Source organism: Callithrix jacchus, chromosome 15, assembly GCF_049354715.1.
Source record: "Callithrix jacchus isolate 240 chromosome 15, calJac240_pri, whole genome shotgun sequence".
NCBI lineage: Eukaryota > Metazoa > Chordata > Mammalia > Primates > Cebidae > Callithrix > Callithrix jacchus.
The window spans coordinates 71,537,145-71,564,937 of NC_133516.1; the positions used below are offsets into that span (position 1 = coordinate 71,537,145).

Genomic DNA, 27,793 nt, shown 5'->3' on the forward strand with positions numbered 1-27,793 from the left:
GGAACTTGGCCTTTTCTGAGGCCCTTTCTGATTACTGGAGGTGGGATCCAATAATCAAAGGTAGGGTCAACCTCACCTCCAATTATCTGTGAAATGATCACATCACTTCTCTCCCTCTCTACAATCTTCTGTGGCTCCCAAAGGACTCACTTGAATGAATGAATGAATGAATGTGAACTGCCCAGCCTTGAGGCATCTTCTTGCTCTTTGCCCTCAGTCCTGCCCCTTGAGGCCAGCTGGAGCATTCGATGATTCCCCTCGGTTTCCCTTTCAGTTTGGCGCAGATTCTTAGGTAACTCACTCAGAAGTGAGGGCAAGGCTAGGGACTCAAACCCAGGACGCTTGGTTCTAAACACCCTTCCAATCAGTTCCTGAGCACTGGGAAAAATACCTACAAGGAAGAAGAAAGCAGGCCCCCAACAGGAACCTTGGCTACAAGTCATTCCAAGCCCCCTGCCTCTGCAGCATGGGTTCCCACACGGTAAGGCCAACCATCCCTCATGCCTTCCCTGGGGACCCTGCATGCCTCTGGGCTGCAGTGTCACATGGCATCCCAGGAGACATGGCATTCCAGGAGTGAGGAGAGTCAGCACGAGGTTCAGGCTGATCCCACCACTCAACGGATAAGGAAAATCGAGTGAGAACAAGGTCACCATACACACTGGGGGCTCACCTAGTCCTCAAACAAGGATTTTCATGAAGCCCTGGCAGTGGAAGCACTGATGATGACAGCAGTATAATCTAGTAGCATTTATTCCCAGGCCCAAAGCATTCAACTGTGCTGGGCAGCTCTCATGCTCCAGCAGTGAATACAGCTTCCAGCACTTACATTCTGCTCTGAAAGACAAAGACGTGACAAATATGTAATACAACACAGGTTGAAATAAGTGCTTTGAAGAAAAATGAAGTGGGGTCAGATGGTTATGAGGTAGGGAGAGGTCTCTGTGATCAAGTCTTTACACAAATGAAGGGAATGGGGACCCAATCGTGCCTAACAATACACATTGCTGAGCCAGGCAAAGAACACAGCCCATGCAAAGGCCCTGGGACAGGACGTGCTTGGTGTGTTTGAGGCCCAGAAAGGAGGCCAGGGCTGGAACTGAGTGATGGAGGGAGCAGCAGAAAGGATGTCGGGGGGGTGTCAGGGCAGACCACCAAGGGCCAGCTCAGCTGCAGTGAGGACTCTGGGCTTCCTCAGAGGGAGTTGGGAGCCACGGGAGGGTGTTGGGAAGAGGAGGGAGTGATCTCACCTAGGTTTTAACAGTACCCCTGCGGCAGCAGGGGAGGGACAGACTGAGGAGGGAGTGAGGGTGAAGGTGGGAATATCAGCGAGGAGGCCCCTGCAGCCATGCAATTAATAGATGCCGGGATGCAGACCAGGGCCGTGAGAGGCAGCCAGTCATGGACATGTTTTTTGTTTTTTGGTTTTTGAGACAGAGTTTCACTCTTGTTGCCCAGGCTGGAGTGCAATGGCGCAATCTCGGCTCACTGCAACCTCCGCCTCCTGGGTTCAAGCAAGTCTCCTGCCTCAGCCTCCCATCTGGGATTACACACGTGCCACCACACCCAGTTAATTTTACATGTTTAGTAGAGATGGGGTTTCTCCACGTTGGCCAGGCTGGTCTCAAACTTCTTGACCTCAGGTGATCTGCCCGCCTCAGCCTCCCGAAGTGCTGGGATTACAGGCATGAGCCACTGCACCCAGCCGCAGACACATTTTAAAGAAAAGTAGTGATTCATTACAGATACACACAGCCCTGTGAGGCCAGGAGAAGTATATTGACTTTACAGAGGAAGAACCTGAGGCTCAGAGAGGTTAAGTCACCTGTCCAGTGTCACACAGCAAGGGAGTGTCACCGCTGGGATTAAAACCCAGGCCATCTGGTTCCAAGGCCTGTGCTCTCTCATACTGTCATAAGCATCTCCTTAGGACTAATACCTGACTCACGTGGCACAAAGTCTGGGGTCTGAGATTGGAAGTGGACTATCCCCACCCCCAACACTAGTGTCAGGATCAGCTACAAAGCCAAACTGTAAAGAGGACCAGAAGTATGCCTGTGTTGGGGAGAGAGAGATGGGATGGGATCCCTGAATACAGGACAGATGAGAGCAAGGGAGGAAGTAGCTAGGATGTATTCCAGCTTTCTAGGCCTGGATATGGAGCGTGAGTCCAGCACACCATGAGCACTCGGCAAACAACCCCCACGGGCAGGCCATTCAGTCAGACAACCGAGGGTCCAACCCCGGATCTGCCCTTCACCAGCTGTGTGGGCTCCGGAGCATCACTTACCCTCTCCATGCCTCGGCTTCCTCACCTGCTCACTGAGGTTGTGGTAGGGGTAATACAGGGAAAATGCTGGCCCAGCAGCTAGCAGAGTGATCAACCCAGCTGACAGGCAGCAGCTGGGCCATCAGGATTATGAGGAGGGGCTGCAGTAAGAGCCTTCCCCACTCTGCCCAGATGCCCCCTCCCAGTGGGGCTTTGCCTCCCACCCACTTTCCATCTTCTGCAGTGGACTTGGGGCCTCCTTTCTGTCTGTGATTTAGGAATGACAGCCAAGACTGAGTTGTGCCTGGATGCCTGGAATTATGACTTCGGGGGAAGAAAATGATTAATAACATGGTTGCAGAAGGCTGGATTCTTAGAATCGTGCTGTGTCAGAGAAATCTTCTGGTCCAAACTACACCCCACCCATTTTACAGATGGGGAAACGGAGGCCAGGAGAGAGGGCACATTTTCTAAGCCACTGGACCCCTAGGGCCTGGTGCCTAGTTCCCTGCCCTGGGGGAGTCCCATGGAGGCCTAGGGGATACTGGCAGGGTGATAGGCTTGGCCAGTCAGGATGGTCAGGGCCCTACTGGGCCACACATTAAAGTTCTGGTTGCCAGATCATGGGAGATCCAGGGGTCCTGGAGGAGAGATCTGGAGACACTGGGTGAGGAGACCTTGGGGAGGCAGTTGTTTCCCAGCCAGTGTGGGGGTGCTACAGTATTTTAACACCAGCCACACATACACCAGGGCTGGCTGCTTCCTCCACCACCCCAATCTTGCTCCAATTGCTGCTGCTCCTCTCAGCCTCAGCCTCAGCACTGCACCCTTATATGTGTTTTCCTCTAGAGCCTCACAAGCACCGGGAGAGGCCGCATTTTTAACCTAAAGGACCACCACTTGCTGAAGGGAAGTGACCTGCCTATGGTCCCACAGCTGGTTTGTGGCAGAGGCAGAAGTTGAGCCAGGCTCTATTCTAAGTACTTCATGTATATTAACTCATTTAACTCTCACAAAAACCTTTGCATAAGGACTATAATTATCCCCATTTTACAGTGGAGGAAACTGAGGCTCATAGAGGTGACATCTCTTGCTCAAGGTCACCCTCTTGGCTAGTGGCAGAGCTGGGATTTGAACCCGGGTTGTCTGGCCCCAGAACCCAAGCAAAGGAAGAGGGGTTTGAGGCAATGGGGTGAAGGTGAGAGGAAGGGTGGGGGAGACATTCCCCAGTGGGGAAGGACTTTTGAGACCAGGGGTGTCTAACATTCAATTGTGTGTGTGATGAAATCCCTTTTGTCACCTCCTTCCTGCCAGCATCACAGAGCAGTTCCTCTTCGGTCTTGGGAGCATGTGTGTCCCAGCCCAACCCCAGATCAGCCTCTTCCCGACAGGGACAGCCCACCTGGGATAGGGACATGACCCTTACACTGAAGCAGCAGCAGGAAGTCAGAGCCAGGGGGCCAGGAGGGGAGCTGCCCTGGGCACAGCGGAGGGTGTCTGGGCCAGCTGGGGCTGGGACCAGGGATGCTAAGGCCATCAGAGCCTCAGTCAGATAAAAGCAGAGCTACAGAAAGTACAGCTTCAGACCCAGTCCTGTCTTTGAACTATTTGTCGCTGGACAGCTCACTGGACAGCGAGGGTTACCTTTGGAAACAAACATTTGAGAACCGACAGTTAGAAATGATTACAGCAATTTCACACATTGCCACAATATCCAAGTGCCTGATCACTGGCTTGTATTTTCATGTCTTTGTTTTTTTATAATTCATTTTCAGTAACTCGTTGTTAGTATATTTTTCTCAAACGTATCAGTCTCCAATGGATTGAAAGTAAAAAAAAATACTGGTCTTCCCCAGATAGCCCGAGAGGCACTGCTTTTACCAGAGCTACCCAGTGGTGAGAAGCTGGCACCCGACCTGATGTGCAATTCAACCTAAAATAAAGCTGTAAAGTAAAAGTTCTGCTTTGAAATGACACGAAACTTTTATGTGGGCTGAAACAGATGTAACCTTTTTTAGATCAGGGTTTCTCAACCTCAGGCAGTATTGACATTTTGGACCAGACAATTCTTCGCGGTGGCGGGGAGCTGTCCTGGGCATGGTAGGGTGTTTGCAGCCCCCCTGTTCCTTCCCACTGGATGCCAGTGGCACATACCCTCTCCCCACATGTGACGACCCAAAATGTCTCCAGAGATTGCCAAATGTCCCCGGGGGAGAAAAATCATCCCCTGTTGAGAATGGCTGGCTTGGATGCTCTGCTTTTCTGTGTGTGTGAGAGAATGTGTCTAGGAGGGTGTCTGTACGTGCAGGTGTGTGTCTGTGTGGTCCAGAGCATGTGTGTGCTTTATTACAGGTCCATCCTCCTCACTCACATTGCCTGACCCTGTGTTTGCAACCCTGGTGCCACCTCTTTTAAGTAGCACCCATCAGTTCTCCCCCGACTAAAGTAAGTCCCTCAGAGGAGGCATGGCTGTCACTGAGACACAGTCTACAAAGGTCATCATGGAAACCAGAGGACCCTCAGAGCCACTGTCTGTACTGGGTGAAGCTGTCCTCCAATGCCTCCCACCCACCTCTCAGATCCCTACCCACACCTCACCTCTCAAGAAGCCAGGGCACAGACAAGATCTCAGCAGCTGGACAGAAACCAAGGGTCCAGCCAGAGAAGGGCCTCAGGCCTGAAGCATGACAGCCTGAGGTTAAGCAAAGTGGTCATCAAGAACCAGGAGTCAATAAGAAGCTGAGCGGTCACCTGGCAGGGGAGCTGGCGGAACAGAGGTTTATGGTGGGGAACACGGGGGAGTGCAACTTGTTCAATCTGCACACATCTGTGCCCTAGCCCTGATTCAGGGGACTCTGACTCAGAATAACCTGGGCAGGGTCCCAGGGCCTGTATTTTTAAAGCTCACCAGGTGGTTTGGATACACAGCAAGAGTTGAGAATCCCCTGAGAAGTGTGATAGAAATATAAATTCATGGCAAAACCAAAGTAAGGAGTCTGACAGCACCAAGGATTGCAGAGGGTGTGGAGCAACTGGAACTCTCAGACACCGCTGGTGGTGGTGTAAGGTGGTACGGCTACTTTGGAAAGGTGTTTGACAGTATCCATTAACATTTCAAGATATGCATATTCTAAACAATATCTCAATAAAGCATTATGATATCATAAACATATGCATATCCTATGGGCTGGTGATTCCACTTGAAAGTATATACACAACAGAAATGTATGAATTTAGATATCACAGCCATGTTTAGGCACCAGAGAGCTCACAGCAGCATTTTCCACAAAAGTCAAAAATTAAAACAAACTGAAAGTCCAACCACAGTAGAAGAGATTAATACAAATGGTGGCATATTCAAACAATGGAACATTTTTATTTTTCCAGTTAACGGCAGCTAAAACGCTCCCACTCCATGTATTGGCCACACGAGGTGGTCAAGTGTTAGAAGGTTATTGCAGGAAGTAGTACAATAAATGCCCAGCAGTACAAGGGATTCAGCAGATGTGAGCAAGGCACAAGAGGCCTGTCTCCAGGACACAGGCCAGTCCCCCACACGGAGCAGGTGACTCCTGTAAGCCTGTGAGGCTCACGGTTGTCATGTCTGCTCTGGCCTGCAGGAGCTCAAGGCCCTGGGAGCCGCAGCCAGCTCAATGGAGCTGAGCATCCAGTTCCTACTTCTCGCAGGACTTGTCAGTGAAGGAGATGCAGGTGAGGAGCTGATACCACTCACAGTGGACAGGATAGGAGTAGAAGAGGACCACCAGGCCAGCCAGAAGGCCCAGGAAGGCCACCTGAAACATGATAATCTGGCAGCGTTTCCAGTGCAGGTTGAATTTGCCAAAGCTGATGTAGGGTAAGAAGGCAAAGGAGAGGAAGAAGCCATTGATGAACCCCGAGAGGTGGGCAAAGTTGTCAATCCAGGGCAGCAGCCCAGTGGTGAAGACGAAGAACACCACAGCCAGCAGCTTGAAGAAGGCATGCCAGGGCCATGCCAGGATCTGCCACCTGTGGAAGAGCTGGCCAGGATACCATACTGGGAGCCAGCCAGACCCACCGCTGCACGGTGCAGCAGGAAGATGCCGTTGGCCAGTTTGTGACATCATTCAGCAGGTAGATGATGGCTATGTGGGGCCAGCCTGCCAGCTTCTCCAGGTCCCACAGGATGGTCATCTGGAAGCAGATGGATACTAGGCAGTGTAGGATCCTGGCGTGCAGGAAGAGGGACAGCCACAGGCAGTAGAACTGGTCAGGGACCTTGGGGTTAAGGAAAAGCAGGAGCCCACACACATCATCCATGCAGTGCACCTGAGAGCAGAGTGTGGCCTCCTCAAGGAAGTAGACCCTCATGAAGTCCCAGTACTCCCGGGAGGTGATCTCACACCTGCCCTTGGTGCCAATGCAGTAGGGCCACCCTGTGATGCCACAGTCCATGTGGGGTAGGTTGGTGTGGTTCCCAGGATGGTTTTTGGTGCAGACTGGCAGCTCGGTGATGTCTTCTGACCAATCATGGGGGTCTTCAGAGGAGGGCTCATCACATACCCTGGGATCCTGGTGGCAGATAGAGCCAAACTGTCTCTTGTGGCTGGCCAGCTCTGGGGTGCTGGGATGGATGGGCCACTTTACGCACACTGCCAGCATGGACGAGCACTCCTCCTCCGAGATCTGCACTCAGCCCAACCTGTCGCTGCACACGCGCTACACGAATGAAGCTGTGCGCCTGCAGACCCTGGCACGTGCAGGGCGAAAACTTGGCGCCCAGGTGAATGAGGGCCCCCGAGTTGGGCCCAATCCAGTTCTTTCACTGCGCATACTTGATGTTCTCATAGACCCCGCAGCTCCGCAGCTCAGCGTCCACTGTTTCATGCTGGGAGAAGCCCACGGGTGCAATGCCATGGATGCACGCAGCTAGAATGGTGATAAGCCTGTGCACAAAGGTGACCCAGTAGGTGAAGAAGGGCCTGTGGTCATCCATGTTCTCGATCTGGTGCTTGACGAAGCTGTGGATGCACTTGCGGTATACGGCTGGTAAGCCATCGCACCATGCCCAGCTCAGCCGGCCACTTCTCCCAGGCGAAGACTTTGTGCACCAACACCGCGATGCGCGGGCCCTGCCTTGTCCCAACAGTGCTCACTACCATTTGTCGGAGCCGCCCCTTGGGCTTCGAGGCTCGGCTCCCTCCTGCTTCCGACAGCCTCGCTCCAGAGGCAGCATCAGGTGGCTGCGCTCAAGCTCACTGCGGTCCAGGGCCCCTCCGGTGAGGTCTGCCTGCTCCAGAGTCTTCTCGCAGTCCTTGAGCACTGCCTTGTATGGGAACTCGAAAACTTCGTCAGGTTTGTGGACAGCACTTCATGGAGGGTACCTTTCCAGGCACAGAAGGATGTGTCCAGCTCTTCAGGGAAATCAATCCAGAAAGCTGGCTGGAGTGAAGCTTTGACGCTGTGCCTGGCACAAAGTGCCATCCATAACCAAGCGGCCTTTCATCAGTGCTGTGGCTACCGGGAAGCTCATACCAACTCTCTCTTCACCCAAGGGAACTTTACATAACAAATAAAACACTGCGCAACATACAACGAAACGGATGAATATCAAAAATATCATGCTGAGGCTGGGTGCGGAGGCTCACGCCTGTAATCCCAGCATTTTGAGAGGCCGAGGCAGGTGGATCACGAGGTCAGGACTTCAGGACCAATCTGGCCAACATGGAGAAATCCTGTCTCTACTAAAAGTACAAAAATTAGCCGGGCGTGGTGGTGGACACCTGTAATCCCAGCTACTCAAGACGCTGAGGCAGGAGAATTACTTGAAACTGGAAGGCATAGGTTGCAGTGAGCCAAGTCTGGGTCACTGCACTCCAGCCTGGACGAAAGAGTGAAACTCCATTTCAAAAAAAGGAAAAAAAATCATGCTGAATGAAACGGCTGGACAGTGAGGAATATATGCTGTATTATTACATTGATAGAATTCAAGAACAACTGAAAACAAATTTCCCTGTGCAGCGATACACATGAGGTGATAATACCACAAAGAACAGCCAGAGAATGATTTTCAGAAAAGGTCAGGAGGGTGGGTACCTCTGGGTGGAGCAGGAGGGGGATACAATTTGGGATGAGCCCATGTGGTAGGATGGGGGGATCTTCTAAGGGGGTGGCAATGTTCTGTTTCTCAACCAGAGTGGTTATAAGTATTTACTTTTCATTATTCTTTATGCTGCGCCTCTATGTTAAACTCACAAGTGTATTTTATAATTTTAAGTAAAAGAGAAGAAAAAGATGCACCTGTGCCACTGCCTGCAATGCTGATTCCTTACGTTTGGCCTGGGGCCTTGGATGAGCATTCTGAATATGCCCTCACCACCCCCGGTGATTCCAGTTCACAGGGTTCTCAGGCCACACTGGGGTCTAAGACATCTGCTGAGCACACGTGGGGTGAGGAGCCCAGAGCCAGCCTCAAATGGGTGGGTCTCACCTCTCCACCCATTGCTGGTTTTGAGTGATGTGCGGTACCTGAGGTGGGAGCCCAGCAAGCCCCCGGCATAGAAGGCAGCCACCCTCAGTGGATGCCAGTCCCTTACAGAATTATCCTGTAGGATATCTGCTTTAATAGGAGCATGCTGGGCTTACAGAGGGACTCTGGATGGGAGGGTGGGAGTTCATCGCCAGTCACTGGAATCCCACAGCTGAGGCTGGCAGCCTAGCAAACCCATCCTGGAGGCCAAGCCCTTTAACAAAACAGTGAGGAGGAAGCAACTAAGGGGCTGTCATCAGGGAGGCAGCTGGCATCTGCTGGGGCATCTGCTGAGGACCACCCTGTCTCCCCAGAGCTTGAGGGGTAGGCCAGCAGGCAGGAGAAAGGGGCAGCTTCAGGACCATTCTCTGTGTGAGAAGTCACAGAAGATAGCAGCTGCATGGAGGCTGTGCTCCCTTATCAGCCAGGACAGGCTTCGGCAGGTAAGTCTTGATCCCACCCCATCACCACCTTGTTGATCACCTGCTAAATGCAGGCAGCCATAACCAGTGCTGGAAACGGGAGGACCCACCTCTGCGGGGTTCAGGATTGCTGTCATAAAAGGCAGTGAGTGGATCAGGGGTGTGGTGAGAGAGTGTAACAGGGAGCAGCTCCAGGAGGCTGGGGTCAAGGTCTGGAGATCTGTGGGAATTAACCACACCAGGGGCCCCAGGCAGATAGAAGAGCCTGAGCAGAGTGTGGGATGGTCTGAGAGTGAGCACAGGCTGAGCCTTCCACGCAGCAGGCGTGGCTCTCAAAGCTTTCCTGCATTTACTCAGTCCATCCTCAGGATGGCACTGCAACGCGGGTCCTGTGAGTCCCATTCTACAGATGCAGAACCGGGCTGCAGAGAGGTTCAGTTACCTGCATGAAGTCACACAGTTCATCAGCAGCTAAGGCTGGATTAGAACTCACTGCATTATGCGGCCTCAAATGCGGCTTGTTTTTCCCCAAGAATGGAAAGGCCAGTGAGCAAGGAGGGCAGGGAGAGGCGAGGGTGAGAAAGGCCTGGTGCTAGGCCATGCCGGGCCTAAGGGCTATGGGAAGAGTTCGAACTTGATCTTCACAGCAGTGGGGAGCCACTGACCGTAGAGAGGAAGTAATGATATCAGATACGCTTTTTACAGGTGCTCTCTTGCACGACCGTTGGGAACACAGGCCAGTCAACAAACACGGCTTCAATCGTGCAACATTTGCTGAGCACCTGTGGGCACCTTCTTCTCTCCTGGCTGTAGGTTCCATTTTGACTCCACTGTTAAACAGCAAGGACATCTCCGATACCAATGCACAAATTTTACCGACTTTGATGACCATAGGAAGCCCTGTCCGGCACATACCCCATCAACCACTGGAACCATGGATCCTCTAAACTGTGCATCCTCTAAAAAGCACAGTTCAGCCCCTTCCCAGTTTCTCCACTTTCAGTCTTGCTTTGTTGAGATAGGTTTCATGAAGTCTTTCCTAATTAAAATTTGTAATGAGGATTTGATTCACCCATTCATTTCTTTGCTCGTAGCTCCTAAACCAATTGTAGACAACTTCTGCCACTGTGGAGTTCCTTTCCTGCCCATTATTTCCTTCAACTCCAATTGTCTCCCACCAAATTTTTGCAGAATTTGATGTTGGCATGGAGATTGGATTCATCTGTCAATTTTTAGATCGATAACTATTTTTACTGTGCACAGTTTTAGTTGATGCCAGTTTTATTTTGTGTTGATTATTTCTACTAGTGATGTTCATGATGAATTAGATAAGAGACAAATGGTGCATGTTTCTTTCTTGGGAAACTGATGAGAAATCAAAACATGTTTGTGAGTCAGAAAAAGAAAAGAAGACAGAAAACCAAGAGAAAGAGACCCAGAAAGAGACAGAGACTTATAGAGAGGCAGAGACAGGAAGACACAGAGACAAGGCAGAGAGAGACACATACAGTGATGGTTTGGCTCCCGGCCACTCAGTGGAGTCAAATGACAGTGTCCATCCTAGTGTGGCCCATTGCCCTGCATCCTCTCCAATCAAAAGCTGGACATTCCCACCTCCAGGCAGTTGCCTCAACCTGGAAGGTCCTTTCCTTCTGGACTCAGTTCAGTGTTGCTCATTCAGTTGCTCAGGACAGCTTTATCAAAATAAGACAAAAGGTCACCCAGATGGTGTCCCAACAGACATGGCCTCTGGGAAGATACTGACCAACGGACAACACCCCAGGCCCAAGTAAAACCAACTCAGCCCTTGGCCTGGACCTAGGGTGCATGTGAGGCTGGAGAGCCCACTGGTAAAGTACCTAGCAGGGCACTGGCACGCAGCGGATGCTTAAATAGTACCCCTCTGCCCCGATGTCATCATGGTCCCCGCCTCAATGGGCTGGCTAAGGTACAAACCCTCTCAGCTTGGCATCACTTGCAACAGAACAGTGGCCTCATCCTCGCCCAGGGCCTGTGCAGTGAAGAGGATGTGAGCTTAAGGTCTCCCTGGCTCAGCCTTCAGACTGGTGAGGGGTCCTTTGCAGGACAGACCTAGACTCTGAGATTGAGCAGGGTATGACTTTGGTTGCTCTTCTCTTCCTGCCATCTCCACTGTGTGGAGCTCTGTGTTAAGAAAGCCTCTGAGGCTGAGTCTTTCAGAAGAAGCGTGGTGATCCTTGAGCACGGTCATCGACGAGGCCCGGGGAGCTTGTCTTGTGTTTCCTGCATCTTTAGCTGCTATACTACAAAGACCAAGAGCACAGAGCACTGGGTCTGAGCCTTAGCTATACCACTACCAGCTGGTGGCTGTGGGCATGTCACATCACCTCTCTGAGCCTCAGTTCTTCATCTGGGAAATAGGAATAAATACCATGATTTATCTTAGAGGGTTGTCATGAGGACTAAGTGAAGTGGTGCATATGTGGGTGCTAATAAGAATTTATGAAGGGCCGGGCACCATGGCGCATGCCTGTAATCCTAGCATGTTGGGAGGCTGAGGTGAGAGGATCGCTTGAGGTCAGGAGTTTGAGACCAGCCTGGCCAACATGGTGAAAGGCCGTCTCTACTAAAAACACAAAAAGTAGCCAAGTGTGGTGGCAGGTGCCTGTAATCCCAGCTACTCAGGAGGCTGAGGCAGGACAATCACTTGAACCTGGGAAGTGGAAGTTGCAGTGAGCCAAGATCATTCCACTGCACTCCAGCCTGGGTGACAGAGAGAAACTCCATCTCAAAAAAAAAAAAAAATGAATTTATGAAGGAATTTTTTTTTTCTCCCTTATTTATCAGGTAAGCGAGCAGCGAGGTAGAAGAGCTCTGGTATGGGCTGGATTATTTTCACATGTGGTAACCCAGGCCAGCTGTTTTCTCTCTCTCTGGCCTTCAATTTTATCTCCACAAAGTGGACCTAACAGTTTCTTATAAAAAGCTAAACACACACTTAGCATGTAACCCAGCAATCCCAGTCCTAGGTATTTAACCAAGAGAAAGGAAACATATTCACATGACACTTGCATCTCAATGTTTAGGGCAGCTTTATCCACAGCACCCCAAACTAGAACCCACACAAATGCCCACCAACAAGTAGATAGATGAACGCACTAAGGTGCACCCACTTCCTGGAAGAACAAGGCACCAACATGTGCAACCACAGGGTGGGTCTCAAAACAGACTGAGCCAAAGAGGCCAGAGACAAAAGACATCCACACTGTGATTCGGTTCATATGAAATTCTTAAAGACAAATCGCATACATATCTAGAGGAAGATTAGTGTGCCCTAGGTCTGCTGGGAAAGTTCTAATTGTACCTTGATTGAGTTGGTGGCTTCACAAATGTATACCCTAGTCAAAATGTACTAAACATACAGTAAAAATGAGTGTGTTTTATTGTATATACATTAGACGTCAGCAAAGTTAGTTTTTTTTTAATGTCCCTGAGACAACCTTCCTGCAAACTCTCCAGGGCTCGTGTGTGATTGGATGGGAGGATGAGCATGTAGAAACTTCGTCAGGCGGGAAAGCGCTTCACAGGTGGGAGGCATTGCAGTAACTTCTATGGCTGGTACTGAAAACAGCAACCACAGCCCAACAATGCAGGTTTCGCTGAGAGTCTCCCGCCAAGGTGAGAATGCCGCAGCCCTGGAGTCAGGCCCAAAAGGACTGGCGTTCAGTCTCCCGCCTCACAACTGGCTCTGCCACCTGCCTGGGGTAAAGTGGCCTTCCTACTCAAGCCTGTTTTTAGAACATTCCTCTCAGCTTGCTCTGGGCTGAACATGAGGTGTGCCATCAACCTCAGTCAATTTCTCCAGTATCCCATTGACCATGAGACCAGGGCAGAGAGGAGCAGCCTCCCTGGGGCTCACAGCTCTGCAGCAGCAGAAGCAGCCAGAACCCCACATCCTTCCACACCATTCCTACACTGGCCTGTAGGCTGTACTCAGTGCCATACAGGGTGATGGGGTGAGGCTATCCATCACATGGGTAACAGGTTCCCTCTGTGGCTCTTGTGGCAGTGTTCAGCAGCCCCTCTTTTCAGCACAGAGGCTGATGACTAAGTCACTGCATGCCAGGGCACTCAGAAATACTGCGTCCAACATGGGACTCCACGTTGGTCCCTGTGGGGCAGGGGCTGGGTCTGGTCACCTCCACATGCTAGCCTCCAGAGCAGATGCTAAGCCAACCCTCATTTACAAGTGGTCCATGGAGACCACGTCATGTCAAGTCCTGGTGGCCCCAGAAGGTTCTACTCCCTCCCCTCTGCTAAGGCCCTGTGGCCTCTCCTGCCCTTCCCTGAGTGGTTTCTCCCAGCCTCAGGTGGGAAGGGGACCACACATCTTCAAATTGCCTCATGGTGTTGGATAAGCAACTTTCCTTCCCTGTAATGGTTCATGTATGCATCAACTTGGCCAGGCTGGACTGGGTGCAATGGTGCACACCTATAATCCCAGCACTTTAGGAAGCTGAGGCAGGAGGATCACTTGAGCTCAGGAGTTCTAGACCGGCCTACGCAATGTAGTGAGACTTTGTCTCTACAGAAAAATTTTAAAAATTAGCCAGGTGTGGTGGCCCATGCCTGTACTTCCAACTTGAGAGACTGAGGCAGGAGGATCACTTGAGCCCAGGAGTTTGAGGCTACAGTGAGCTGCAATCACACCACTGCACTGCATGCATTCCAGCCTGGGCCACAGAACGAGACCCTGTCTCCAAAACAAAATGAAACAAACAAAAAAACCAAAACCGAAACCACAAAACTCGGCCAGGCTTTAGTGCCCAGTTGCTTGGTCAAACATGAGTCTGGATATGGCTGTGAAGGTATTTTTTAGATGTGATTACATTTAAAAAACAGACATTTGAGTAAAGCATTTTACCCTCCACAGTGTGGGTGGGACTGATGCAATCAGTAGTGAAATTAAGAGCAAAGACTGAGAGTCTCTAAAGAAGAAGGAATTGCCTTCAAGGCTATAACATAGAGATCCTGCTTGAGCTTGCCTGGGCTGCCCTGCAGATTTCTGACTGCCAGCTCCACAACTCTAGATAGACATGATAGATGAATGGATAGATAGATGATGGATAGATAGATGGATGTGCAGATAGGTGGATAGATAGATGTTTGGACGGATCGATGGATGGATGGGTGGGTGGGTGGGTGGGTGGATGGACGGAACGATTGGTTCTTTCTCTGGAGAACTCTGACTAATACACTCTTGGAGCCCTATCCTCTTCATCCAAATGAACTGAGGCCCCCACAGTGGACATCAGTTGTTTCTGCCTATCTAAGATTCAGACTTCCTTTTGGTAACAGCACCCTGATTTTGCTCTGGGGAAACCCCCTCCCCAACCCCCTGTCCATGTGGTTCACAGGGCTGACACTGCTTCCAAGACAGGCATAAGCCAGGTTTATCCAATCAGAGCAGTCCTTTCTCCAGGCCACAGTGACTGGCTGAGGGACAAGCACGTGACCCCACACTGTCCAATGGGAGACAGCCTCAGGACTTTTGCTGGAGCCATCTGCATGTTATTTATGATATGAGTCGGGGGAGCCTGCCCAAAGCAAAGCCAAGAGCCCAGAGAAAGAGAGAGGCAAAGGATAGGAAGACCAAGCTCTGATGTTGTCCCTTGAGTCCTGGACGCAGCCCATCCTGAAGCTGATATGAGCATTGAAGGTCTCTTTCTCACCCGGGCAAGTTGGGGATGGGTTTCTGCCACTTGTAACCTAACACTGCCTCCCTGCTACTGCCTTTTTGGAAAGGCGTGAGAAGGAACAGGCGGTTGTGGCTCAGCTGATAGAGTTTGGCCTGGCCTCTGTTTTGGATGCTGGTGTTTGCAAGCTTGGAAGCAGAGCTGAGGAGTAGGGCAACACAGGAAAGACTGTGAGAGAGGGAGAAGTAGTGGGAAAAGGAATCCAGCAGCAGGACTGCGTGGGAGACGGGCTAGGGGAGAGAGAGATGCCGGTCAGGGAGCATGACTGTGTTGGGGTCATGCTCAGGGACTCCTCAGGAAATCCACAGTTATACTCCCACCGCAGGGTATGAGAGTTTTACAGCTCCACCTCCATGCAAATGTGCAAACACTTGGTATTGTCAAAGTTTCTAATGTCAGCCCTCCTGGCAGGTATCCACTGTGGTTTTAATTTCCATTTTCCTCATGTGAGAGCCGTTGGGCACCTTTTCATGCATTTACTGGCCACTTGGTTCACTGCTCAAGTCACTAGCCCAATTTGCTGTTGTCTATCTTCTATAGGATTTAAATACAGCTGCAAGGTAGACACAGGGTGAGACCGGGGGCCACCCGGAAGAGTTAGGCACATCTGGATGGATCTAAAGGGGGTCTTTGCACAAATCACCAAATCTTTCTAGTTTGGATGTTTTAGGAGTCTTTGGCCTTCACTCCTAGATTACAGGGAGGATTGAAACAGTAGATCTGGAGAAGGGAGGAAGAGAGGCCCCACAGATACCTGCTTTGTGTCCAGAGCCACTTTACCTCACTGCGCTGCAGCCACCCTGGCCTTCCCTGAACATACCAAGCTTGTTTGCACCTCAGGGCCTTTGTATTTGTACGTGCAGTTCCTTGCAGGGCTGGCTCCTTCTCAGCATTCAGTCTTCCCCGAGCATCTCAGCTGAGAGGAAGTCTCTCTCCCTCTCTATCCCGATTCTGCTTCATTTATTTTTCATTCCATGACCTAATTAGCATGCACATCTATTTGTTGACATGGTGCTTGGCTGGCTTGCCCATTCGAATTTAAGATCCATCAGGGCAGGGTCCTAATCTCTGTTGTGTTCACCACTGGGTCCCCAGGGCCTAACGCAGTGCCTGGCACACAGTAGCTGCTCAGTAAACATTTGTTGAGCGAATGAGTGAACAAGTCTTAACAACAACCCTGTTAGGTAGATGCTGACTATGTACTCATTTCCCAGAGGAAGACACTGAGGCAGGAGAGATTGATTACAGTGGTGAGGGGACTTGGGATCTGGGAGCCCTGTGATGAGGCCAGTGCATGAACTAGATGCAGGGCAAGTTTACAAACCTAGGCCCACCTCAGTGGTCAAACCATCACAAGAGATGTCTCCAGAGATGTCCCAAAAGTCTCCTAGTCCAACCCCCAGCCAGAACAGGAACCCTTTTGACAGCAACCCTGATGGGGGCCCACCACCTCCCAGGGCAGCCCCGTCCAGTCTTGCCCAGCTTCAAGGGGAGCAAAAGCTACTTGGGCCTTCCTTGACCAGAGCTCAGCTGGGAGGCTGGGAGGCTGGGAGGCCAGCAGGGAAAGCCCAGCGCTTCCTAACTGGGAATTCTGAGCACTGCTGGAAGTGTGGCAAGAAATTAGGTTAAAGGAAGGATAACTGGCCCATTAACCCCCTCGCCAGACTCCACATGCTCACAGAGGCCTGCTTCTAAGCTACACTGCTGTCACTGCCTGCCGGGACCTGAGTGGAGTGGTACAAGTGAGATATTTTATTTGTGTGTCGTGCATATTTATTAGGAAGAGGTAAATAAATTAGCTGCCTGCCATCTGCAACCACCAGTGCACGCCAAGTTCCTTCCCTCCTCCTCCATCTTGGGAGGGGCCACACCAGCAAAGCCCAAAACTTGTGAAAAGGAGGGGCTCCTTTCTAATTGGATTTCCTCCTTAGTTTTAGCAGCCCCTAGAATTAGAATTTTTCCAAGAGGAAATGGATGCCAGTTACTATCCTAGGCCACTTGCCAATATCTGATCTTCCCAGCAACCCTGAAAGGCAGGCATATTGCCATCCACATTTTATAGACAAAGATACTGTGGCTCAGAAAGGTCAGGTCACTTGCCCAGGGTCACATAGCAGGTGAGGGGAGTAGCTCAGCTCAAGTCACAGAGGCCCAAGGACTTCTGTCCCAAGCCAGAGAGAAAGGCTGGACCAGGAGGAGACTGCATTCTTGCTCTGACACTAGTTGCTGTGGGGTCCAGGCTGTTCCCATACCTCTCTTGGCCCTTCTCTGTTGAAAGGGGAAATAAAACACAACAGAACAGACTCCATGTGGGGCTGTGTGGAGAATCAAGTCACTATTCATCCAAATCTTGAGTGTCCTTCAAGCCCACTCCCACTGTGGAGGCTCTTGATGCCGTGAAGGGGCCACACGACCCCCAGGTTTGCTGTGCGACTGTCCATATCAGTGGGCCTTTTGGAGCCTCAGTTTCCTCCTCTGTTACGTGGAGGGGAAGGGATGCTGGCTGCAAGGAAGAGGATTTCACTGTGTGGAAATCCTTGTAAAACACATGTCCAGTGGGAGGTGGGCAGCAGGCTGGGACCACACACTGTGGACAGAGGAGGGGTGACAGAATGCCCAATGGTGCTGCAAAGTCCAGAGAGGGCCATGACTTGCCCAGGCTTGCACGGCAATTAATGCTGTTGGGAGCCCCAGAACACCTGCCTCCCAGACTGCAGAGAAGGACCTCAGAGCACTGAGCCTAGATCTGACTCTTTTGTGGAGCACCACACATCTCCCCTGGAATCACTCCTGCCCATGGCCCATAGGTCTTGCCTCACTGCCTGGCTGCCTCTGCCTCCCTACAGGATCTTTTCATTAAATTAAGTGCAGAATCCAATGTAATTGCTGTTGATATTCTCCGAGGGGCCACCTGCCACCTCTTTCTAGGATGCCTGCGGGGCCAGGACTGAGGCAAGGCACTCACATACCACCAAACAAATATTTTGGAGATTTTAAGATAAAATATTATTTTTAAAGGTGTTTGATTTAATATCTTTGGACCTGGTGTTAGTGAGCCCCCATGAGGCCCACACAGCCTCCCTATAGCTCTGGGAGGTAAAAATGGCCCATTTCACACATAAGGGACAGTTCAGAGTAGGCACAGGCCCATTAGGCCCCCACTTCTGGGACCGAGGCAGCTGGAGGGGAGGCCCACAGGGTCTAATGCCTGGGACCAAGACAGCTGGAGGTGAAAAGGACTGCAGCTGTGCAGAGCCACCTTGTCCTAGGGTGAAGACTGTCAGAGGAAACAGGCATGAGCTGCAAGGAGGAGGCAGGCTGGGCTTGAAGGAGGCCAGAGAGCAGCTCCAGTGAACTCTGCACAGTGAGCAAACCTCAGCCCCTACAGCTTCCTTCAGGAGGAATATCCACAGCTGCTCAACCAAGCACCCACTGCATACCAGGCACTGACCATCATGCTGGCTCATTTAACTCTCACCACCTCTCCAGAAGAAAGGTATCATTATTATTCCATTTTACAGATGAGGAAATGGAGGGTCCCTTCAGCCTAAAGACGATAGTCAGAGGGGACAGCAGGTGCACGGTCCCAGGAATGAGAAATCGAGTCCTACGTCAGCCCCCTACTTAAAGCACAGCAAACATTTCCCATGATGCTCAGAAGAAACCCGAATTCCTTCCCTTGGCCCAGTGTCCCTGCTGACCCCTCTGTCCTTACCCCATTTCACTCTCCAGCTCTCTCACGGCACGGCAGCTACACTGGCCTCTGTTCTTCGAACACACCAGGCACACTCTTGCCCCAGGGCCTTTGCTCCTGCGGTTCCCTCCACCTGCACCACTCGTCTTCCAGGTCTTCCCTTGGCCAGGCCCCACACAAATGTCACCTCCTCTAGAAGGCCCTCCCTTACCACCCCATCAACTTCTATCGTTCATCCCCTTGCCCTGTCCTCCAAGCTGCACTTCTTTCCCCAGTGAACTCTTACTTACTTGTCCCGTTTCTGGTCCATCTTCTCTGCTCCACAAGGGCAAAGACTCAGTCTTATTCCCTACTGTATCCCAGCACTTACTGACTGGCACATTCGAGTTAAACAGTTGTAGAATGAATGAAAGAAGAAAGAAGGAGTCTGCTTGCAGAGCTGGGTGCCAGGGCCAGGAGGCAGGCCGAAGAGGCAGCAAATGCCTGGGTTTAGCAGCAGTGGTGACAACAGCCCTGCCCTCCCCCTGCAGGCAGCTTCCCCAAATCAAAGGTGCTGGGGTTAGGGGCACTTCCCAGAGGAAGCGGGGAGGCCTCATGGGATGTGGAGAGGGAGAAATGGCCTAGAACATGAGGAATAGCCATACTCCGGGAGATTATGTGGCCATTAAAAATGACAAGTGTAAGAAATAACATCTGCGGGGGTGGGGGGAAGCCTTCCTGAATGGCATTATAAACTGATGGCAGCCCAAGGAAAACTCAGTCTTACTGCAGGCTTGTTATTTAAAAAAAAAAAAAAAAAAAAAAAAAGCCAAGTGCTGGGACAACCTTGATGTCCAACCATGGGGGAACAGGTCAATAAACCATACCTGGAATGACCACTCCATGATGCAACTCAAGGGCTTTTAATAATCCTGGGAAATACTAATCCTATAAAGCCAGCTGAAGAAAAAACAAAACATATGTGTGTGGTATGACAGCAACAAAAATAAATGATAGATAAAAGACTGGAAGGAAATATACCAGAGTAGCCCTGGGGAGTCAGCAGGTGGAGGATATTTTCATTTTCTTCTTGGTCTTTATTTTTAAAATAGTCTATATTTACCAACGATTACATGTTTAATCTGAGAAAAAGTCATTTAATTTAAGAGGATTTATTTTTCTTAAAGATAGCCAGAAGCCAAAGAAATGTGTCCATATCATTTCTGTATGGAGAAGGGAGTCCATTGCATGGCAATGTGTTTGTTTACTGATGTTGCTGTGCTTAATTATTAAAACTAGTTTAAATGTTCAGCAAACATCTTATGTGGTTTTATAAAATTAGAAGTGTAGAAAAAAGAGGAACCATGAAACTGGCCAACAGGACAGCCAAGAGTCCAATCCTAGCTCAGGCACTAAGTTGGGCAAAACCCTTCTCTTTTAGGCCGAGGCAGGTGGATCACCTGAGGTCAGGAGTTCAAGACCTGCCTGGCCAACATGGTGAAATCCCATCTCCACTAAAAATACAAAAATTAGCTGGGTGTGGTAGCAGGCGCCTGTAGTCCCAGCTACTTGGGATGATGAGGCAGGAGAATCACTTGAACCTGGGAGGCGGAGGCTGCAGTGAGCTGAGATCATGCCACTTCACTCCAGCCTGGGCAACAGAGTGAGACTCCTTCTCCAAAAAACAATAACAAAAACAACAACAAAAACCCTTCTCTTTTCTGGGCCTCAATCTCTCATCTGCAAAATGGGATTAACTGTCCCTGACTTCCATTGTTTGGTAGGATTCCAGCCTCTACAGAAAGGGCTGTACCTGTGCCCAGAATATGTTAAGTGCTCAGTAAATGCTGGGTGCTCTTTGCCCTCCTAGACTCCAGCTCAGTGTCTTTTCAACTACTATACTCCAAACAGGTAGGCAGGGCTCCTCCTCAAACCTTTTCTATCTTGCACCCTGTCTGTTAAACATGTGCATTCCTCTGCAGGGACACATATTTTATTCATAAAGTATCCATGTGTTACTATATTTGCATATCATGCACATTATACAACATACACAAAAAAGAGAAACAAATTAAACTGTGATAGAAAATAAATGTAAATGGAAGCTCTTCATATTTGTTCCCATCCTCCTCCTCAGGATACTATCCTGGGCATGGCTCCCACACCCCACCTGGAAGACTAGCTGTGTCTGTGAGTTCCTAGAGGGCAGAGTTCACCGAGGTCTTAGTCACTGCTCTGTTCCCAACAAACTGTTGGCACTCAATCAAGAGCTATTTAGTGAGCTCTGTGGTTCAGCCTGGTTTACATTAGAAGAAACAAAAGAACAGCAAAAACTAAGTCACTCAAGCCCGAGTCTGACACCTTGGGTATGAGAAACCCTGGCCTCCCCTGGGACCTTGGGCCACCCTCTCTACTTCTCTGGACACTGAGATCCAAACCAAGCGGTCTCTGAGAACAGGTCCTTTCTGCTGTCCTCAGGCATCACCCCCAATCCCCTTCCCACCCACTCAAGGTGGGTGGCCTCTCTGGGGACCCAGGAGGCCACTGACATGCACCCTCCTGGGACCCAGCCTCACTGTGAAATACAGCTGCATCCACCCGCCTGCATTCCTGACAGCCCAGAGCCAGCTGCCCACAAACCCCCGGATATAAATCTTGAGGCTCAGTTCTGTCAGCACAGAAGGCAAGCAGTAAATTTAAGGCACCAGGGTCTCTGGCAGGAAGCCTTCCTGGGAGAATTCATTTTTCACCCTACAATAAATTACTGTACTGGATGAGAGAGGGGAAGCATTTGCTCATTTGGTTGAAAAGTGGTTGTTTGAAGGGCCACCCCACATCTCCCACACAGGGTATTCCCCAGCAAGCTCCTAGCTGGCTCCCAGCTTCCAGGGCTACCCAAGACAGAAGCCTCACGGCAGGCCTCTCACACCTGACTGCCCCAAACCTGCCTCCATCCCTCTCCTCCAGGCTGTGGTCTCCACCCTGCTAAGCAGAGGCCTGGGGCTGAACAGAAGCCACCTACTCACTCGGGACCTTGAACAAGCAAAACTATCTCAAGTCTTTATCCTTTTTACAAACTAACACAAATCCTAAGTGGGAGCATAAACTGGAACAGCCGCCTTGGGGAGCCATGCAGCACCAGGTGTTGGACACGTCCCATTTCTTCAGCTGGAGGACGGGTGCACTGGGGAAGTCTTTATGTTGCTCTTTAAAAAGTATAAATGTACCCATCACTCTTAGTTGTGTACCATATACCTCGTGATAAAACAGCAAGTGTAGAAGTGCATGATACTACACAACCATCTGGGTAAAAAGGGGGAAGATATGTTTCCACAGTTGCTTCTATAGGCATAGAAGAAATTTCTAGAAGGATATGCTAGAAATGGATCATAGTGGTTACCTACCACGGGAGAGGTGGGCACTAGGCAGATGGAAGACCAGGGTTGGAAAAAGCCTCTTCACTGATGCCTTTTGAAGTTTTGAAGTTTTTTTTTTACCTGAACAAATGTGACTGAGTTCTCAGGCCAATCTTTTATGGCCAGTTGGTTTATTCCTTTTTAAAATTTTATTAATACTGCAACAAATGTCCTTATTCATGTTGTCTGGTGCATCTGTGAAAAATTTTTCTCTAGAATAGATATTTGGAAAAGGAATGGCCAGGTCAAAGAGTGCCAGCACTTGCCACATGGACAGGTAACTGTCAAACTACCCTCCACGATCGCTCTACACACTTATCGTAGATGTCAGCCTCTACTTCCCCCACAATCCCACCAACACTACAGACTATGCTTTGTTTTGAGACAAGGTCTCACTCCATTGCCCAGGCTGGAGTGTAGTGGCGTGACTATGACTCACTGTAGCCTTGACCTCCCATTTCAGCCTTCCTGCTCAAGCAATCCTCCCATCTCAGCCTCTGAGTAGCTAGGACTACAGGCATGAACCACCACACCTGGCTACTTTGCTGTATTTTTTGTAGAGATGAGGTCTCACTGTGTTACCCAGGCTGGTCTCAAACTCCTAGGTTCAAGTGATCTTCCTGCTTCACCTCCCAAAGGGGTGGGATTACAGGTGGGAGCCGCTGCACCCAGCTAAACACCACGAGTTTTTTAATTTCCCATTAAAATTGATATTGCACGTGGTTTCTGTGAGTGCTTTCCTCATGCTGACAATAACCACCAAGAAGGTGAGGCTGGCCTTTCAGCCCTTTCTGGCTGTCTGTGTCTCCTCTTCTAATCGCTGCCTGCTCAGGCCTGTTCCCAGGCTCCTGGACGCTTACCTTTCTTACTGATTTGCAGATCTTTAGGATACCATTTTTTATCTGGGATGTAGGTTGTAAATACCACTCCTCCTCATCTGTGTCTTCTCTTTGAACCTTCTGAATGGTTTCTTTCGTTATACAAAACGTTTTACTTTTTATTTTCCATTTTTTCAATCCTTTCCTTCATCACATCTGCATCTGGACTTTTTCCCTCATCTGATAAGGCTGATAACCCGCCTTGCAGGATTATTACAAGGAGTAGAGAGAGAGAGAATGAGGCTCCCAGAAATGCTGAGCAAATGCTCCTAACGTGGCAAGGACAGTCATTTCAGGGGTCGCCCTGCCTCCACTTGCTTCTCTCCCTCTAATAGCCAGCAGGAGCTTTCTGAAGACATCACTTTTGCTTAAAAACCTTTCAACCACCTAACGAGGATGAAGTTCCAATTCATCTAGGGAGTGAGTTCAAAGTCTCAAACACAAAAGCCTCTACCAGCTGAGCAGGTGATTAAGTGTGTAAATGGGCTGGGTGGAGATACAACAACGTGCCACCCGAGGGGAAAGCAAAAATGCACACCCAGGGTTGCCAGATCTTCTAAAGAAAGGGATAAAGGGCCGGGCATGGTGGCTTAGCCTGTAATCTCAGCAATTTGGGAGGCTGAGGCAGGCGGATCACCTGAGGTCAGGAGTTCAAGACCAGCCTGACCAACATAGTGAAACCCTGTACTAAAAAAAAAAATAGAAAGGGATACAGCTGTATTTTTTCATGTGAATGCCCTCCCCTATTGAAAACCTACTGGTAACTGATTTTTTAAGCCACTATTAGAGTTAAACAAGACCCACCTGTGAACCAGATGTGGCTATCTCTGCCATCAACAATCTGGCCCCAATCCACCTCTGCAGAGTTGTGCCTCCACATGTTGTAGGGGCCAGTCACACAGATGTGGGCACACCACACTTCTCTCCACTCTGTGCTTTTGCACATGCTGACCCCTCTGCCTTAAATGCCTTTCCCTGCTCTTTCCTTCCGGCCAGCTCCCACTTGCTCTTGAAAACCTGGGTCAAGGCCGGGCATGGTGGCTCACATCTGTAAATCCCAGCACTTTGGGAGGCTCAGGTAGGCAGATCACGAGGTCAGATTGAAACCATCCTGGCCAACATGGTGAAACCCCATCTCTACTAAAAATACAAAAATTAGCTGGGCATGTTGGCGGACACCTGTAATCCCAGCTATTCAGGAGGCTAGGGCAAGCCCAGTGTTACCACATACATGAGGACACTGCTGGGAACCAATGTCATCCCCAACCCAGTCCAGCCTGGCCTGGATTTCCCCAGCTGCTGGGGGCCTTAGCTCAGCACAGCTCAGGTGCCAAGTTTCTGACACCCCTGTCTTCCCCTCAATCTAACATGGGGAGCACAGTATTTGTCTCTAAGTTTGGCTTACATCTTGAGAGAATATTATTTGTATTACAGAGAAAAAACATCCCTGAGATAAATACTTGCTCCAAAAGCCACTCCGACTTTCCTCTGACTCAGTGTCTTGTCTGGTTTCTCAGACACAGGCCTAGGGGCCTCCCCATTGGGCCACGAACACGGCTGATCCTCGTGGCTCCTGCTTCTGGCCACTCGAGAATCAGGCAAAGACAACTTACAAACATTTGCTGTGTTCATCACCAAGCATCGTTCGGTCCTGGCCAGTGGACAGGAGGCACCACACAGACCAATGACACAGTCTCCATGTAGGTCCAGTGCTCCTATAGTTCTCCCAAGATGATGCTGCACAGGGGTTTTGGGTGACAAACCAGCAATGATGCCACCCATGGTTCACAAGGCACAGGCCAGCCACCCTCCTCACAGCTCTGGGGTGCACTGCAGGTTGGCAACATCCCCCATGCTCCAGAGGCTAAAGGCATCAAGGTTCCTCCATAGGGATGCTGCCGGCATTTGGGGTGGAGAGTTCTTTGGGCAGAACTCTCCTGGATGTATATGCCAGAGACGCAGCATCTCTGGTACCCTCCCACTAAAGACTAGCAGCCCTACTGTGATTATAACAACACAAAGACACACCCACCTAGGTCCAAATAGTTGAGAGCTACCCTCTAGTCCAAACTTTCAAACCACACCCCCAATGAAAGCTCATCCAGGCTCTATTTGCATAACCCTGATGCTAGAGGGCTCACCCCTCTCAAAGCCCCCAGCTCATCCCTAGCCAAATGTGACCAGCAGAAAGCCCTTCGTTGCAGTTGTTGCCTCCCTATGACTCCTACAGGTGAGGCACAGCCCTGCCTTTTGGGGGACCTAGACCTGCCTATTCTCTGTGCCTGGTTCAGCCCTGAAGAGACCTGGTCTCCCCAGCCATTGAGTACTGCTATGAGCACTCCCAGGATAAGCACTCTGTCTCTCCGCCTCTGACTCGACTCTGGTCTGTCCCTATTCCTCTCCCGGGGTAGCAGGTATAGCCAACAAGTGTCTCTTTCACAGTCTTGCTAAACACTGGCCCAGTCTGTGCTAGAAGCTAAGGGGCCCTGGCCTTCCCTCAGCCCTGCCCTGGGCTCTAGGGATGTAGGTCAGATGTCCCAGGGGAAAGAGCAGACTCAGGGCAGGTGTGTAGGAAATGGTGACCTGCTGCCACACTCAGGGCAGAGGCTGGGAGCAGCCATGGCTCCCAGTGGCATCCTTTCTTCCCTGGGACAGAGGCACTCCCTCACCTTGCCTGGGGCCTGTCTGGAAAGTCCCAGACTCAGACTCCGTCTCCTGGGATCAACAATCAACACATGGGTGAATTCTGGGGAGGGAGAGGAGCTCAGCTTGGGGCCAGGACAGGAACACTCTAGGACCAGGACAGGCACATCCAAAGGATGCTGCAGGAGCCACATGGAAACCTTAGCCCTCATTCACTTCCCACTGGTTAAAAGCATAGCCTCTAGCCTGGGTTCAAATCCCAGCTCTGCCCCTTAGCTGCTGTGTGCCCTCAGGCAGGTCACTCAACCTTTCTGCCTCAGTTTCCTCATCTGAAAAGTGGGATTAAGTATAGTATCTACCTCATAGGGTTGTTATGAAAATTAAAATAGTTAATACATAAAGCACTTAGCCTACATGGAGGAAACCATTAATAATGGTTCACTGTTATTATTATTATTAAACAGAGTCTCACTCTGTCACCCAGGCCGAAGCAGTGGCACAATCATAGTTCACTGCAGCCTGGAACTCCTGGGTTCAGGCAATCTGCCCACCTCAGCCTCCTGAGTAGCTGGGACTACAGGTGTGTGCCACTACACCTAGATAATTTTTGTGTTTTTGGTAGAGATTCTGTCTCACTATGTTGCCCAGACTGGTCCAGAACTCCTGGCCTCAAGTGGTCCTCCTGCCTCAGCCTCCCAAAGTGCTGGGATTACAGGTGTGTGCCCTGGCACCCGGCTGTTATTACTGTCATTATTATTTACCTTAAACACTCTCATCAGTGCAGTCCCTGCTCCAGCACACTCTTCAGCCCCTCCCCCACACCCATTTCAAGGCTTCCACAGGTACAAGCCACCTGCACTTTCAAACCACTTTCTCTTCCATTTTTACAAATTAGATGCACACAGCATCCCATAGGGACAGAATTATTTTCCAATTTTTCTGAGTAGGAAACTGAGGCCCTCTGTGAGGCAGTCATCACAGGAATCACTCACAGAGCTGGAAGGACTACAGACTTCTGCCCCCAGCTCAGGCACTGTCTGAGACACCCACCCAGCCTTGGTGTGGCCCTATGAGTGCTACAGCCACAGAGAGAGTAGGGTGGGGACACACACAAGCATGGAGGGGCTGCCTGGCTCTGCAGGTTGGCCCTTGCAGACCAGGAGCTCCCGCCAAACCATTTTCTCTGAGCCTCAGCAACCTCATAGCAGGGCCATGGTGAGGGCTGGATGTGAACGGGAGCAGCCCAGGGCCTGGCTCACAAAGGCTGGATGTGAATGGGAGTAGCCCAGGGCCTGGCTCCTCCCCATTCTTTTCTTTATTTCATTCACCACTATCCTAGTGAGCACTTACTGCATGCTGGCTTCTGAGCTGGGCACTTCAGACTCACAGAGGAGTGGGACAAGGTCCCTGCCCCCCATGAAGCTCTGTATCCAGTGAGGGAGATACAAGCACATGTTTTTGTTCCGACAAAGTGGGAGGGGCTAATTCTGTCATGTTGGTGAGGACGATGGGAAGCTGTACCCACAGGCCTGGCCTTGGGGTCAGAACTGGAGGAAACCATCACTTGTAGGGTGAAGAAGAGGATGGGGGAGGCATTGCCGGCAGGGGCAGCTGCCTGAGAAAGGCTCCGAGGTAGGAAGGAGCAAGCCCTCTGGCAGGGCAAGGAAGGAAGAAAGGTTACTGCAGCCAATCACAGGGCTCTGAGTATCAGAGGCCTCAAAGTGGGGACACCCGAGTTAAATCCAGCTCAGGGAGTACGTTTGATCCTTAGGGCTCTTTTTGTTTGTTTGTTTAGATTGGTGGTTAACATTTTAAAACTGGGAGACAGTATGTAAAACTCTAGGTTTTTAGCTTCCCTAGAAAAATCAGAAACTCTGGTGGTTGAACCAGGAACCCATAAGGCCCAGATTCTCTGGTTCAACACTGTCCCCAGGCCCATCTCACTCCCTCACTCTAAAAATATCTGTTGAGCATCTACTGTGTACCATGCAATATACTAGTCACCAGGAATACAGTGGAGAGCAAAATAGACACAAGCACGGTCCTCACAGCACTTACTAGAGGGAGAGAAAGGTGATACATGAGCACTTAACATAAAACTCAGCAGTGCAAAGGGCTGGCAGGAATAGGAAACTCACAGGACCAAAGGATTGCTATATAATGTGGGATGGTTAGGGAAGGCTTCTCTGAGGAGGGGACAGTTGTATAGTTTTTTTTGTTTTGTTTTGTTTTTTTGAGACAGGGTGTCG

General features: G+C 50.4%; 1 protein-coding gene and 1 pseudogene across 3 annotated transcripts in view; both read right to left on the bottom strand.

Annotated features, from left to right (window-relative positions):
• Window positions 1-27,793, bottom strand: part of GRIP2 (glutamate receptor interacting protein 2) — a 109,853-nt gene that overhangs the window by 75,664 nt on the left and 6,396 nt on the right. The window lies entirely within an intron of this gene.
• On the bottom strand, window positions 5,920-9,523 carry LOC100403621 (inactive rhomboid protein 1 pseudogene; annotated as a pseudogene).